This window comes from Giraffa tippelskirchi, chromosome 4 (assembly GCF_054371585.1).
Source record: "Giraffa tippelskirchi isolate mGirTip1 chromosome 4, T2T-mGirTip1v1.2.pri, whole genome shotgun sequence".
Taxonomy (NCBI): Eukaryota; Metazoa; Chordata; class Mammalia; order Artiodactyla; family Giraffidae; genus Giraffa; species Giraffa tippelskirchi.
In genome coordinates this window covers 81,725,441-81,739,794 of record NC_137278.1, presented here as the reverse complement: position 1 = coordinate 81,739,794, position 14,354 = coordinate 81,725,441, and the positions used below count along the sequence as shown (strand labels likewise).

Genomic DNA, 14,354 nt, shown 5'->3' with positions numbered 1-14,354 from the left:
GGCCTCACATTTGCATTTTGAAACAATAATTTTGACTTCAGAGTAGAACACATTGTTATGCAGTCGCTCAGACATGTCCGACTCTATGCAACCCCATGGACTGCAGCACACCAGGCTTCCCTGTCCTGCAGTGTCTCCCGGAGTTTGCTCAAACTCATGTCCATTGAGCTGGTGATGCCATCCAACCATCTCATTCTCTGTCGTCTCCTCCTTTTCCTGCCCTCAGTCTTTCCCAGCATCAGGGTCCGGGAAAGAACACTTTGGGGGAATGCGAACATGTTACAGGGAGACCAGTATGAAAAGATTCAAGTGAAAATAGATAGTATTGCATGAGGATGAACAGCGTCTGATAATCTTGAAACTACACAGACATTCCTTTTAAAATCTTAAAAATGTTCACCTATCATCCAATCCTCTGATGATTTAATCTATTTCAAGTATTATTTAAGATAAAAATCTGGAGAACTTATTTCTCAATTATGATGATTCATCACAAAACCAGACGTTTCTACTATTTTTGACACAAACCCATGGCAGTCCTGCTCTGGCCCTTGCTGTGGAGGTGGTGGGGGAGAGGTCCAAGTGACAAGGCAAGGCTGGGCAGCCAGGGGCAGGGGGTACCTGTCAGACACCAGGAGGTACCCAGCAGGGCTGATATTGGTACACTCACCTGACCAGGATAACATCTTGGGTGTTAAAGTTCCATCACTTGATTCATTATCTTCCTGCTTCTCCTGTTCTGCTTTGCCTAATTTCATTTGACATCGTTTATTCATGATCTAGATTTTAATACGGCCATGCTTGTCAATAAATACTGAGGAACCATTTGCTGAGAAGGCAGTAATAAAAAAAAAAATCTATACCATGTGAGCCAGAATCCCCAAAGCACATGATCTGGCAATGTTGGAGGCATATAAAAATCAGGAACATATTTCGTTCTTGTCCTCAAAAAAAGGCTCAACGCAGCAATATTAACTATCACGGAGACAGACTCACAGACAGATCAGCTATTGCCATTTAAGGATTATCTCAGAGAAAGAGATTCTGTCTTCTAAAAATTTAATGATTCTGATTTAATACACACGTTAAAATACTTAAAAATAAACCTCACTGGAGAATACTGGCAATGGGTACTGTCCAGGTTGATATTGTTAAAGTAACTCCTCATTCACTTCTGTTTTAGGGATACTGATTTCTGTTTTATTTTTAAACCACAGTGATGTATTTATACTCTTCAGCTACCACTTTTGTTTCCTTTGCTGTGGTATTTCTGGACTTCACCTTTCAGGATGCCTGAATAATTTGTGATGAGTTATTTGGAGATACAGTTTCCAAAAATGAAGGGAAGATTTTAGGTTGGTGAATGGTTCTGCTTGGAAAGGCATCCTCTGTTGAGGTTGAGAACAACAGGGAAAAGGAGAAACATGACGCAAAACAATGCAAGAAAAAGAACAAGATGCTATGGAAAAGCAATTGAGAAATGGGTAATTTTTTTTTTTTTTTGGCCATGTTGTACAGCATGCGGGATCTTAGATCTTCAACCAGGGATGGGACCCTGCAGTGGAAGCATGGAGTCCTAACCACTGGACCACCAGGGAAGTCCCAGAAATGGATAATTTTATTTGCTTTCTGTTGTTGTCTAGTCACTAAAGTTGTGTCTGACTCTTTTGTGACCCTGTGGACTGTAGCCCACCAGGCTCCTCTGTCCATGGGATGTTCCAGGCAAGAATACTGGAGTAGGTTGCCATTTCCTACTCCAGGGGATCTTCCCAACCCAGAGATTGAACCTGCATCTCTGGCATCTCCTGCATTGACAGGTGGATTCTTTACCACTAGTGCCACCTTGGAAGCCCTTAGAGTTGCAAAAGTAGACTGAATGATGATCCTCTTAAGATGGTCACATCCTAATTCTTGGAGCGTGTGAATGTTACCTTATAAGGCAAAAGAGGTTTTGCAGATGCGATCAAATTAAGGATTTTGAGATGAGAAGATTATCCTGGATTACCAAGGGGCTTGATGCAAATTTGTGGGTCTTTATAAGAGGTGTGCAGAAGGAGTCAAAGTCAGAGAGAGGGTGATGTGATGACAGAAGCAGAGGGACAGAGAGAAAGAGATTTGAAGATGCTAGCTTTGAGGATGGAGGAAGGGGGCCATGAACCAAAAAATGCAGGCTGCCTTTGAAAGTTGCAAAGGCAAGGAAACAGCGTCTCCCCTGGAACTTCCAGAAGGAATGCAGTCCTATGGGTCCGCTTCAGATTTGAGACCTTCAGAACAGAAAGATAACAAATTGGTGTTGCTTTAAAACTCAAAGTTTGAAGTAATTTGTCATAGCAGCAATAGAAAACTAATACAGTTGTGGTTGGAAAGGGCATGGAGGAGCTTCCCCACAGCCACCTCTCTCTGGGTGGTCCATCTGTGGAGTCACACCTCCAGTCCTTCAGGAGCTGGAGCTTTGCAAGGAGATCTGAAGGCAGGCTCCCCAGGGCAGGTGCTTTGTCCTCCACACCATCAGCAAGCAAATTGTACTGGCCCTGCACCTCCTTTTGAGCAGACCTGGGATTTGGTGGGAGTTCAGGGATGCCAGGGAACAGAGGGAGAAAAAGGAGCCCACCCACACACATTGCAAGTGGTAGATTGCCGGCTGTGGTTTTCCTGGAAGGCTCCTAACTGGCTTTCAGGACATTCTTTGTTGGGGCCCTACATTCTTTGGCAAGGCTGTCATGACCCAAGGGGTGTGGCCAGCAAGCCACATCCTCTGGGGTGTTTTGTGGGCTGCTCTGCAGCGTGGCATAGGGACCCTGGCTCAAGAGTCCTGCTTGCCTCTGAACCTCATACTCGGGAAGTGTTTGGCCCTTTCCTGTTAATCTTCAAGATGAAAAAGTCTCTCCATTCTCCTACTGCGAAGAGGCGTTTCTTCCCAGGGTTTACAGAACAGTTATTTTGAGTCCTTACTTCTGCTAAACTATCACTTCAAGTCCTAAAGGCCAAAACATAAAAGGCAACATCTTATTCTCTCAAGCCATGATTCAGTCACCATGGTTAGACAAGAGACCACTCTCCTGTACTGTAATATCTTGCTCACTGCTCTGTGCGCCCCATATTCAACCCTCATTGATGGCTGTATTAAAGCACCTGGTCCAACATTTTGAAATCGTCTGACTCCCCACCCGTAAATCCATGCATTCTTCAGTGCTGGAAACATGTCTAATTGAGTTTGCTATTCCCAGAGGTTAGCATGGTGCTTAACACATAATAAGTTACTGACAATGTTTGTTGGATGAACAAACTTTATGCAGTTATTTATATAGTTAATACCCACCAAATGTAGTTGTTTTTTTTTAAATTGAGGTGTCATTTATATGTAACCCACCAAAAACTGTTAAACATTTTGTTCAATAATTCTGACCATTGAATGTATGATGACAATTGAATAAACCAAATGAGATAGCTGGTATTTATGTATTTTTTCCTCCATGGATGAATATTACCTAGTTTTGCACTTCACAAAAATAGAGTCATACAGTACATACCTTTGGTTAGCTTCTTTTTAAAAAATTTATTTATTTGTTTGGCTGCACTGGGTCTTAGTTGCGGCATACGGGATCTTCTATCTTCCTTGTGGCATGTGAACTCTCAGTTGTGGCATTCAGGATCCAGTTCCCTGACCAAGGATTGAACCAGGGCCCCCTGCTTTGGGATCATGGAGTCTTAGCCACTGGAGCACCAGGGAAGTCTCCACAGCTTTTTGGTTAGCTTCTTTCACTTAGCATAACTGGAAGTCTTATGATTTATTGATATTGTTGCATCATCAGTCATTTTTCCCTTTTATTTCTGATTATTATTGCAATTTCTGAATGTGCACAATTGTAAAGAAGCACAATATGTTTATTTATTTTTCTGTTGGTCAACATTTGGCCTATTTCTAGTTTGGGGCTATTATGGATATATAAACTTTGAATATTTTTGTATAAATCTCTTTGTAGATATATGTTTTCATTTCTTTTGAGAAATACAGAGTATGAACTTTCTGAATCATAAGTTATATGTAGAAGTTAATTTTATAAGAAACTAATAAACTATTCGCCAAAGTGATTCTACCACTCTGCATTCCTACCGGCAATGTTTGAGAGTTCCTTTCTCCACATCCCCAACAACTTTTGGCGTTGTCATATTTTAAATTTTAGACATTTTAATAAGTATAAAATAATATCTCATTGTGGTTGTAATTTTCATATCATGATGACTAATGATGTTGAAATATTTCATGCGCTTGTTGTTCATACTATCACATTATTTTATGGAATGATTGCTCCAGTCTCTTGCCCATCTTAAAAAATTATATTATAGTCTTGTTATTGATTTGGAGGAGTTCTTTATATATGCTGGAAAGAAACCTTTGGTCAAATATATGTAACTGGTTTTCCTAATTATTTTCTTAATAAATGTTTTGAAATGCAAAACGTTTTTATTTTGGGGAAAGCTAGTTTTTTTAATAATTAATCCTTTTTGTGTCTTTATAAGTATTTTTTGCCTATCCCAATATTGCAAATATACTATTTCATATTTTCTATTAGAAACTATTTTGTTTTAGGTTATGTTTTGTTTTATGATCCATCTCAAACTGATATTATTGTATAAGGTGAGATAGAAGTCAAATTTATTTTTGTTTTTCATATGGTTATCCAATTGTTCTGGCACCATTTGTTAAATCTTTCTTTATTCATTGAACTATCTTGATTAGATAATCAAGATAATAATTTTGACTTTTAGTCAAAAGTTGATTGACTCTTTATGTGTGTGTGTCTATTTCTGGATTCTGTTCTATCGCTATTTGCCTATTCTAATGTCAACACTACAATGTCTTGATTCATCTAGTATTATGTTTAGCTTTTTTTTTTGGTCATGCCCCACGGCTTGTGGTATCTCAGTTCCCTGACTAGGGATTGAAACCGGGCCTCCTGCAGTCAAAATATGGAATCCTAACAATGGACCACCAGGGAATTCCTGAAACAAAGTATTATAAGCCTTTTAACTTTATTCTTTTTAAAAATTATTTTGACATTCCCATATCAGTTTTAGACTCAGCTTGTCAATTTCTTTAAAAAAGCCTGCTGATATTTTAATAAGACTTATATTAAATCCATAAATATATCTGAGGGGAATGAATGTCTTAACAACATTGAGACTTCAAATTCATAACCATTTTGTCTGATCTTCTTTATTATATCAATGTTTTATAGTTTTTATTGTACAGTAATTGTGTATCTTTTATTAGGTTTTTCTTAGTATTTGATATTTTTGATACTATTGCAAATGCTATTTTTAAAATTTTTTATTTCCTAATTGTTTATTGCTAGTATAAAGAAATAGAATTAATTTTTGTATTAAATTTTGACCCTGCTAAATTCACTCATTAGTTCTCATAGTTGTTTTCTCTACTCCATAGCATTTCCTACATAAACAATCATATCATCTGCAAAGGATGGCAATTTTACTTCTTTGTGTCTTTTATCTGTATACTTTTATTTATTTTTTTTTACTTTGCCTTATTAACATAGGCTAGAACCTCCAGAAAAATGGATGAAAGTAGATGTCTTTGACTTGTTCCTGATCTTAGGAGGAAATATCATTAAGTATTATATTGTTTGTAGATTTTCAGAGAAGCATTTAAATGATTTGAGGAAATATTTTCTAGTCATAATTTTCTCAGAGTTTTTTCACGAATTGTCAAAAACTTTTTGCAAATGCATCTCTTGAAATGATCATCTAGTTTCCTCCCTTTATTCTTTAATTTCACTGAATAATTTTCCAATTTTGAATCAACCTTGCATTCCTTGAAAACATCACTTAGTCATGATGTATTTTCTTTTAAAATATATAACTGGATTAATTTTCTAATGGTTTGCTAAGAATTTTTTATCTACTTCATGAATAATATTGTCTGTAGTTTTCTTTTGTTGTTTCTTGTCAGTATTTGATATTGGGATTTTGCTTGCTTTATAAAATGAGCTGTGAACAATTATCCTCTTCTATTTTTGAAAGAGCTTGTTGAATCAGTACTAATTCTTTCTTAAATCATGACATATTTCCCTAGTAAAATCACCTGGGTCTCTATTGGAAAAGGAAATGGCAACCCACTCCAGTATTCTTACATGGGAAATCCCAGGGACAGAGGAGCCTGGCAGGCTACAGTCCATGGGGTCTCAAGAGTCAGACATGACTTAGCGACTAAACCATAGACTACCACAAAGTGAATATATGCCTAAAGATAACGTGTGAAAGGATATTTCCCATATACTAGCTAGTTTCTTTGAGGGGGGTCAAGGAAGACTTGGGGCTATTTTTCCATCAACTTCCATTTTATACTTATTTATAATGACCATTGTTTTTACTAATACTGTAAAACTATGAAAAATGAATAAAACTGCTAAAAGTTTTTTAAAAAAATCACCTGGGTCCCAAGTTTTCTTTGTATAAGGATTTTAAAAAATAAATTCAGCTATTTGAATTGGCATAGTAATATTTATTTATTTTAGTATCTATTTTGGTATGATATATTTTTCAAATTATGTTTCTATTTCATGTAAATAGTTTAATTTATCAACACACAAAGTTGTTCATAATATTTCCAAACTATCTTTTACTTGATTGTAGCACCTGTAGACATGCTTCCTTTTTTCATTCCTAATGATGATAATAGTATTTTCTGTTTTACTTAATCAGTCTTGTCTGAGGTTTTATTAATGTTTTGAGGGGGAAAAAAAAAAACTTGTTAAAAAAAGGAAAAACTAATCTTGCTGACTTTGTTTGTCAGTTTTCTATTTCATCAATTGCCATTCTCACTTCATTATTTTTCTTTTTTTCTACTTTGGGTTTAATTTGTTCTCCTTTTTCTAGCTTCTTAATGTGGAGGCTTACTTCATAGTCCATACCCTGGCTTTTTTTCCCTGAAAAATCTGAAGCTATACATTTGCCTCTAAACACTTCTTTATCTATATTGCCCAAATGTTTGTATGCATTCCTCAACTATGTGTTCTTGTGTTCCTGAACTATGAAACTATGAACTTTGAACATCTGGGCTAAGGAATAGTTCTCTTGATAAATAAATAATTAGCAGATACAGTGAAAAAAATCATTCAGTTCAAAATATTTTCTAATATCTTTTGTGATTTCTCTTTTGATCACAGTCTATTTAGATATACATTGTTTACCTTTCAAATAGTTGGTGTTTGTTTTCAAATATCTCATTGTTATTGATCTCTGTATTAATACCATTAAGGTCATAAAATGTAGTACTCTTTGATTTCAATCCTTTTAATTTTAATGAGTCCTGCTCTATGGCTCAGCATATTTCATTTCTCTAAATGGTTAATGATCTGTGTGCAGTTAAAATGAATGTATATTCTGCTGTTGTTGTGAATAAATGTCAATTAGGTCAAGTTGGTTGATAATGTTATTTAAACTTTCAAAATTTTACTGTTTTTTTTTTTAAATCAGCTCCTGAGGAAGTGATGTTAAAATATTTGATGATGATCTCAGATTTGTCTTTTTCTGCCATTTATATACCATGTTCTGTCTGGTTTTGCTTCATATATTTCAAAGCAATTTTTTTCTCTTCCAGCTCTTTTTGTTTCTTTATTCTACCTTCTTTAGATCAGTTACTTATTTTTAAATATTCCATTTAATCTCCTGTACTGACATTTAAATTCTACCTCTTTGTAATATTTCTGTAATTTTCTGGAGTTGTTTTAGTAGCATATATCCTTATATTATCATAATTTATCTTCAATAATATACTTTTAATCACTATAAGAATCTTCCAACTGCATATTTCCTTTAGATTCCTCACACCCTTTGTGATGTTGTTTTCTTATATATGACTTCCAAATATGCTATAAACTCCACAATATAGTATTATTTTTGCTTCAGTTAATAATCTTTTAAAGGTTTATATATAATATATATCTACATGAATGTCTATATACATCTGTATCTATATAGCTTTACCTATCTCCCTCTCTATCTTGTTTCTGATTTTAGGAGGAAATATCATTTATCTATCTACATCATTATAAAAGGAAAAGATTGTTTTGTATTTCCCCAGGTGTTTACCCTGGTATTTTTCATTTTTTCCCTTAATTACTTCTTGTAGCATACATCTGATAAAGACGATTACTCTCAGTTTTTGTCTTTCTGAAATGTCTTTTATCCTACTTTAATTCTGAAGGGTAGTTTTGTAGAATTCTAGGCTGATAGTTTTATCCTTTCAACATTTTAAAACTGCATTCAGTATTCTGGGTACCATTGTTTCTCTGAGAAGTCATCCTTCATTTTAATGTGTGGTTTTTTTTTTTCATTCTGGATGCTTTTAACATTTGCTGTTTATCTTGGTTTTCAGCAACATGACTATGATATGCCAAGGTTTGGTTATCCCTGCACTTATCCTACTTGGGGTGCATAGATCTTTTGGATTTGAGAGTAGATTTTTCATAGAGAATACACTGTTTTCCGCACTCCACTAATAATTGCAACTGTTTGTGACACACGTGCACTCAAGGTTGGAGACTTTCCCTTGTTCCTCCTACCTGATTTCTAATATTCTCCTTTGGCATCTCTCCATCCCAAAGCCTGACTCTCCTCTAAAATGGGACTCTGGGAATACATCCCACCCACCCAGAGTGACAGGCTCACACTTTTCATGCGTTAAAGTTGTTCTCAGCTGCTCCTCTAAATTTTCTCTGAAGCTCCACTTTCATGCTCAGTCCCTACATGGAGCTGTATTTTTTAATAGTTTCTCATAATGATTTTTAATGATCAACCCAAATGCTTTAGTTCTATGCTTCCTTTGCATTTTGTCTAAAGTTCGTACAGTCCACAGGTGAGAGGACAGATAAGAATCATCAGCGCTCTGCTGAGTACTTATGACCAGGAAGGGTATCTACTCACATACCAGGCAGTGTGCCGCTGTTCCTGTTCCTGTACTGTGGTAGAACCTTCCTTAGTCATAACATCATCCAGAAGATATCCTTCTCATCACATCAGAACAAAACCCAGAAGCAGCAGGCCGTATGGGAAATATTCAGGCAGACCGAGAAAGAAAGCTGTAGACAAACTACATACAGTGAAAGGGAAACTGGCCCTCTGCACCTTCTAACTCAGAGAAGTAGGTCACAGCATGACAAAAGTTGAAATTAGAATGTTTAACAAATAGTAATGAAGGCCCTGATGCAAAGGTATCAGACTGTCGTGAGAAAAGAAATTTGTGGAAGATTCAGGAGAGGGAGAGTAGGATTTGGGCATCCCAGGAAGAGGCCAGCATGGATACAATCTTTGTATTTCACCAGTTTTTAGCGATGGGAAATTGGAGGTACATACAAGGAATCCACTGATGACTTATAGTTTGCTCAAAAATACCATGCCTGGCTTTAACTAAATAATGCATAGTTCTCATTCCATGGACCAAGGCATTTTCTACCATCCATTTCCATTGCTTTCATAAGTTCCCAGCTTCCAGGTCCTTCCATGTCATAATGACACAGATGTGTGGGCTTCGGGTGCTCTGGCATGACATTTGCCAGCAACAGTGTCTTGCCCATAGATGAAACACCACAAGAACAGTAGAGCCCTTACAAGAAGCTGCTTCAGCAAGGTTTTCTTCTGTCACGGTGTGGTGCTTATTAGACTTTTGCACCCTTCTGCCCAAATGTTCCCTCATTTTCTGTTGTAAAGCAGTGCAAAGGCCTCCTATGGTAGATACTTTAATAATAGTGCTGCCACCAACAGAGAAGATCACAACTCACTTCAGAACCACAATCAAAACAGGGTCACCACATAGAGGTGTGTGTTATCTCAAAGCCCTGGGCAGAGCCCTCGGAGGGCCCACTGCTGAGCAAGAGGAGTTCACAGACTCACACAGACAGCAAGCTGTGGGGTGGGCAAAGCCATGGCAGGAGAGCCAGAGGGGACCCAATATGAACTTTGACTGTGCCTTTCAAACCAACAACCAAAGTCTTCCCTCAGGGACAAATACCAAAACTTGGATAAAGCAATCCTCCTCTGGAGTGGTGATCCCTTGTAACAAGGTCATTATAGAGCAGAGGCCTGAGTAAGTCTGATCTCAATGTTGCAGGCTTCGAGTCACAGAGACAGCTGTTTTCCTGAGAATGACTGATACTTTCTTTCCTGGTCTCTTTGGTTCCTTCTTTTTTCTCATTAGCTTCTCTCCCTCCTTTATTTTTTTTTCCTGTTCTTTTTGTCCATGTACGATAATTAGTTTGGAGAGAGAGTTAAAGTGGAGGAGCCATCTGTCATTCTCCCCACTTTCTCTAATTCTTTGATGCTGGCCCATCCCTATCTCATACCCGACAGTGTCATCAACCCTGAAAGTGCCAAGTCCCTCCCAACACACAGTCCACTACTGCAGCAGCCCCCTAGGGATATTACTGGAGAACTTGTCCTGGTGCTTGATGATGCTTCCATCAAGGTTTGATTATAGGCTCATCTGACTGGGATAACCTTACAGACTATGCTAGGAAAGACTACAGTGCCTTGTTTTTCTTTTTGTTTATTTGTTTGTTTTTAATACTTATTTGGCTGCACTGGGTCTTAGTTGCTGCACATGGGATCTAGTTCCTCGAACAGGGATTGAATCTGGGCTCCCTGTGTCGGGAGCTTGGAGTCTTAGCCACTAAACCACCAGGGAAGTCCCATACAGTGCTTTGTAGTAGTAGACATTCAAGGAATATTCACTGGAATAATTTAAAAATTGAAGTTTTTATGATGCTTTGCAGAAATCAGGAAACACTATTTGAAAACTACCAGCCAGTTGTATATTTCTAAGGCACCTATGGCATATGAAGAGAGATTGTCCATTAGGAGAGGACACTTGTTGCCTGCGGTTTGTGTTTCCACGCTGGGGAGTCTCTGTTAGAGAAACAATCTGGCCCACCTTCCCATTTGAGACACAGCAGAATCAAGACATATGTGATACTGCCACTTCCATGTTCTCTTTTTTCAGAGCTGCGATCCTGCAGAAAGTCTGCTGTTTGCTTTCTGGGCCACAGAATGAGCCGAGTAGGGCGGGCTGTAGCCCTGCTGTGGAGGTGGCAGTTATCCAGGGCTGGCTGTGACCCAGTAGCTGAGACACAGTGGGTAGGTCTGCTTAATTCAGGGGAAGTGGCTCATTTACCAAGCTCATGTTCTGTGCTGAAAATGCACCCTCCAAACAGTATTATCACTGGTGCTGCTGTGTTGAGATTTCCTATCTGACTCCTGTGTCTATTTCTTAGTTGGTTCCGAACTCATGAAAAGGATTAAATGATGATATTTATTGACTCAGACATGAAATGCCAAAGTTCCTTTAGGCTTAAGTCCAGTAAGGTTATGGGAATAGTGATCAGTCTGGGCTGGAACCTTCTTCTTGACAAAACCCCCCATAGAAGGAACTCTCCCCTCTGCTACCACCGCTTCCCAACAAACAGCATTTCCGGAAGATGGCAAACCTGGCCCACCCCTGCAAGAATTGCAGCTGGGACAACATGTCTGGGTCTGTGACCTTGGGACACTTGCTTAACTGAAATACTTTTAATTTAGTGTGTATCTTGGTTGTTAAGCTCTTGATTTGTTGTGTTGTTATTGTTTGCCTAGAAGAAAGTCGACGGTACAGGCATTGGTTGGTGAGTATTCTACCAATAAACCATGGCGTATCTCATAATTCATCTTGTTTACAGCAGCTAAGAAACTCTGAAATTCTGGCTTTTTAAAATAAACATTTTCATTCAACAAATATTTATTGAGTGCTGTGTCAGGAAGTTTTTTAGAGTTAGGGCTACAATGATGAGTAAAACCAGATATTAACTCTGACCTCATGAAACTTACTTGAGAGAAGGAGACTGGCCTTCACAGTCACCAAAAATTTATGTGAAAATGCCTACCTTTCTCAATGCTTCTGGCTAGATTGAGCTAATTTGTTATTCTATGGCTCTCACACAAGGCCCTAAAGATGATTTATTCTGTTGCCATTATAAAGATTAAGCACCACAATCTTAAGAATGTGCTCTCTAGAACTAGTATTGGGCTGCAGTTTTTAAACATTTCATTGCTATGCTTTATAATGTAGAGTCAGACCTGTTAGAGAAGACTTATTTAGATTTCATTTAATGTAAAATACTGTTGATTGTGAGACCATTATTTTATATACTACTGCAAAAAATTCTGTCAATTAAACTGACATGCCAACAAATTTAAAACATAGCTTGATGTCACAGATACCGAAACATGAAAAAAATAGTTTGGCACTCTCTGAAGAGTGGTCTTTGGGTCAAAATCATCAGCATCACCTGGGAACTTGTTGGGAATGCAAATTACCCAGCGTTACAACAGACTTCTGCAAGTGGGACCCATGTAGTCTGGGTTTAATAAACCCTCCAAGTCATCCTGATGCATGATAAAGTCTCAGATGCACTAAAACAGCTCATTTTAATATATCTAGAAAAGGATATTTCAAAGACATTTTCATAGATTCAATCATTTCAACAAACATCTTGAAAACTTACTACATGTAAGGCATCATGCTGGACACACAATATATAGAGTAGAACAGGACCTATCACCAAGCAGGGGTTTACAACCTAGAGGCAGATTCATAGTTTAAGAACTAAAAGATTAGACACAATGTAATGAGTGCTGTGAGTTACTCTCAAATGGCTGGGGAAACCCTGGGGAAAAAGAGCAAACTTCTGACTTTTAATATTGGTGAAAATTTCATGATGGAGGTGAGATTTGAGACTAGGCCTTGAAGACTGTGCAGGATTTTATTTTTCAGAATGAGAATAAATGAGAAATAATATTCCACAGAAGGCTTTTTCTTCCCAATGCCTTTCTTCTTATGCAAATTCCTGAAAAAGCTGGAAGTTAACTAGAAAGGCTCATGATGAAAAAATAAGTGTGATGGCAGTCATGCTGATCCTCCCTTTGAACACCCTGGAGATAATGTTCACCATCATCACCTTGGTGCCAACAGAAATTCCAGGGGGTGTCAGGGGAGATGGCAAGCCCGAGCACATCCTTTTATCAGCTTGTAATACCCACGATGGAAATGTTGCTGATGAGAAGCAGACAGTGTCCCAGAACAATTTTTCTGGAAGCGGAAGTGAGAAAACCCAGAGTCCAAGAAGCCTCAGTATGGTGTATTTTGGGTTGGAGCCGTAGAACAGATGTATCAGCTGATTTCGCTGTCCGCGAGGGCCTCAAGCTAATCTCGTTTACATTTCAGTTACCAAATTTTGGACACATAAAAATTTGAAGCACAGAACATTTGGGCTTAAAAGATAAGCTTAAAGTAACAAAGATAAAGGGGAAAAATTTTTTTAAACTCCAAAAGCTGTGCAATGGCCACCTTGGTCTATAGTTCATTCTCTAAATTAATTTAATTCTTTACATTATCTTCAGAAGCAGAGCATTGTGCACCATGTTTGTGCTGCTCACACATTTATATTGGAGGGGTACAGCTTTTCCATTTACTGGAGACAGCAGAGACCCAAGCCATGCAGCCACTCACCCAGGAAGTGTTTCAGCTACTTCTCTTCAACAAGAAGAGGAGTTGTTAATGTGAGAAATGCAAAAGGTCTTAGGAGTTAGAGCCTTCCCAGGGGTTCTGAGAACAGTCACAGCCAGACAGGCCTGTTTGCAACTCCTGAATGGGGGAGACAAAGGGAAAGCAGAGCTCTGACAAAAGGCAGCACGGTGATCCTTGCCAAGTCATCTGGATGCCTCTTTCAGCCACAAACACTTCGTCTCCATTTTCACTGGACATTTGCACCCGACTCTCTCCACCTCCTCTCCCCTCCCCCAATGCAACAGAAGTACACAGTGTACTCTTTACCTGACAAGCATGGGGTACAGGCTCTTAGCAACTCTGGAAGCTCCTGGGGAGCAGTCTCCATCATCCATCTGTTAGTAAATCCTCCCGGCACATCCATGGGATGCGGCTAGCCCCTCCCACCCATTGTTCCATCACACTGGGAACCCAAGGAATCCTTATGTTAGATAAGGATGCTCTAAAAGACACAGAGATAGTAGCTGCAAACCAAGCACAGAACCTTCTTGTCTGAAACAAGACATGTTTTGAAAAGTCACAAATTCTGTGTCCTTCTGCTTCATTCTCAACTCACTAGGAATAACTCTCTAGAGGCTTATTTAAGACACTAGTTGATGTTTTTGAGCTTCATGCACCATATCGTGTGGAGACAACAATCCATGGTTCTCACAGTACTTGCTTCTGCCTGCTAAAAATGTGGTAGATAAGAGAACATAAGATTTCAACATAGTCATATTATTTTTTCCTGTGTGCATGC

At 38.3% G+C, this 14,354-nt stretch overlaps 1 long non-coding RNA gene across 1 annotated transcript; it reads right to left on the bottom strand.

The window, feature by feature from the left end:
- Positions 1-12,793: 12,793 nt before the first annotated feature.
- On the bottom strand, positions 12,794-13,952 carry LOC145547216 (uncharacterized). Its single transcript, XR_014083646.1, has 2 exons — positions 13,883-13,952; positions 12,794-13,693 (listed from the first exon to the last, which is right to left on the bottom strand). It is a non-coding gene; the product is annotated as an uncharacterized LOC145547216 (long non-coding RNA).
- Between the last annotated feature and the right edge of the window lie 402 nt (positions 13,953-14,354).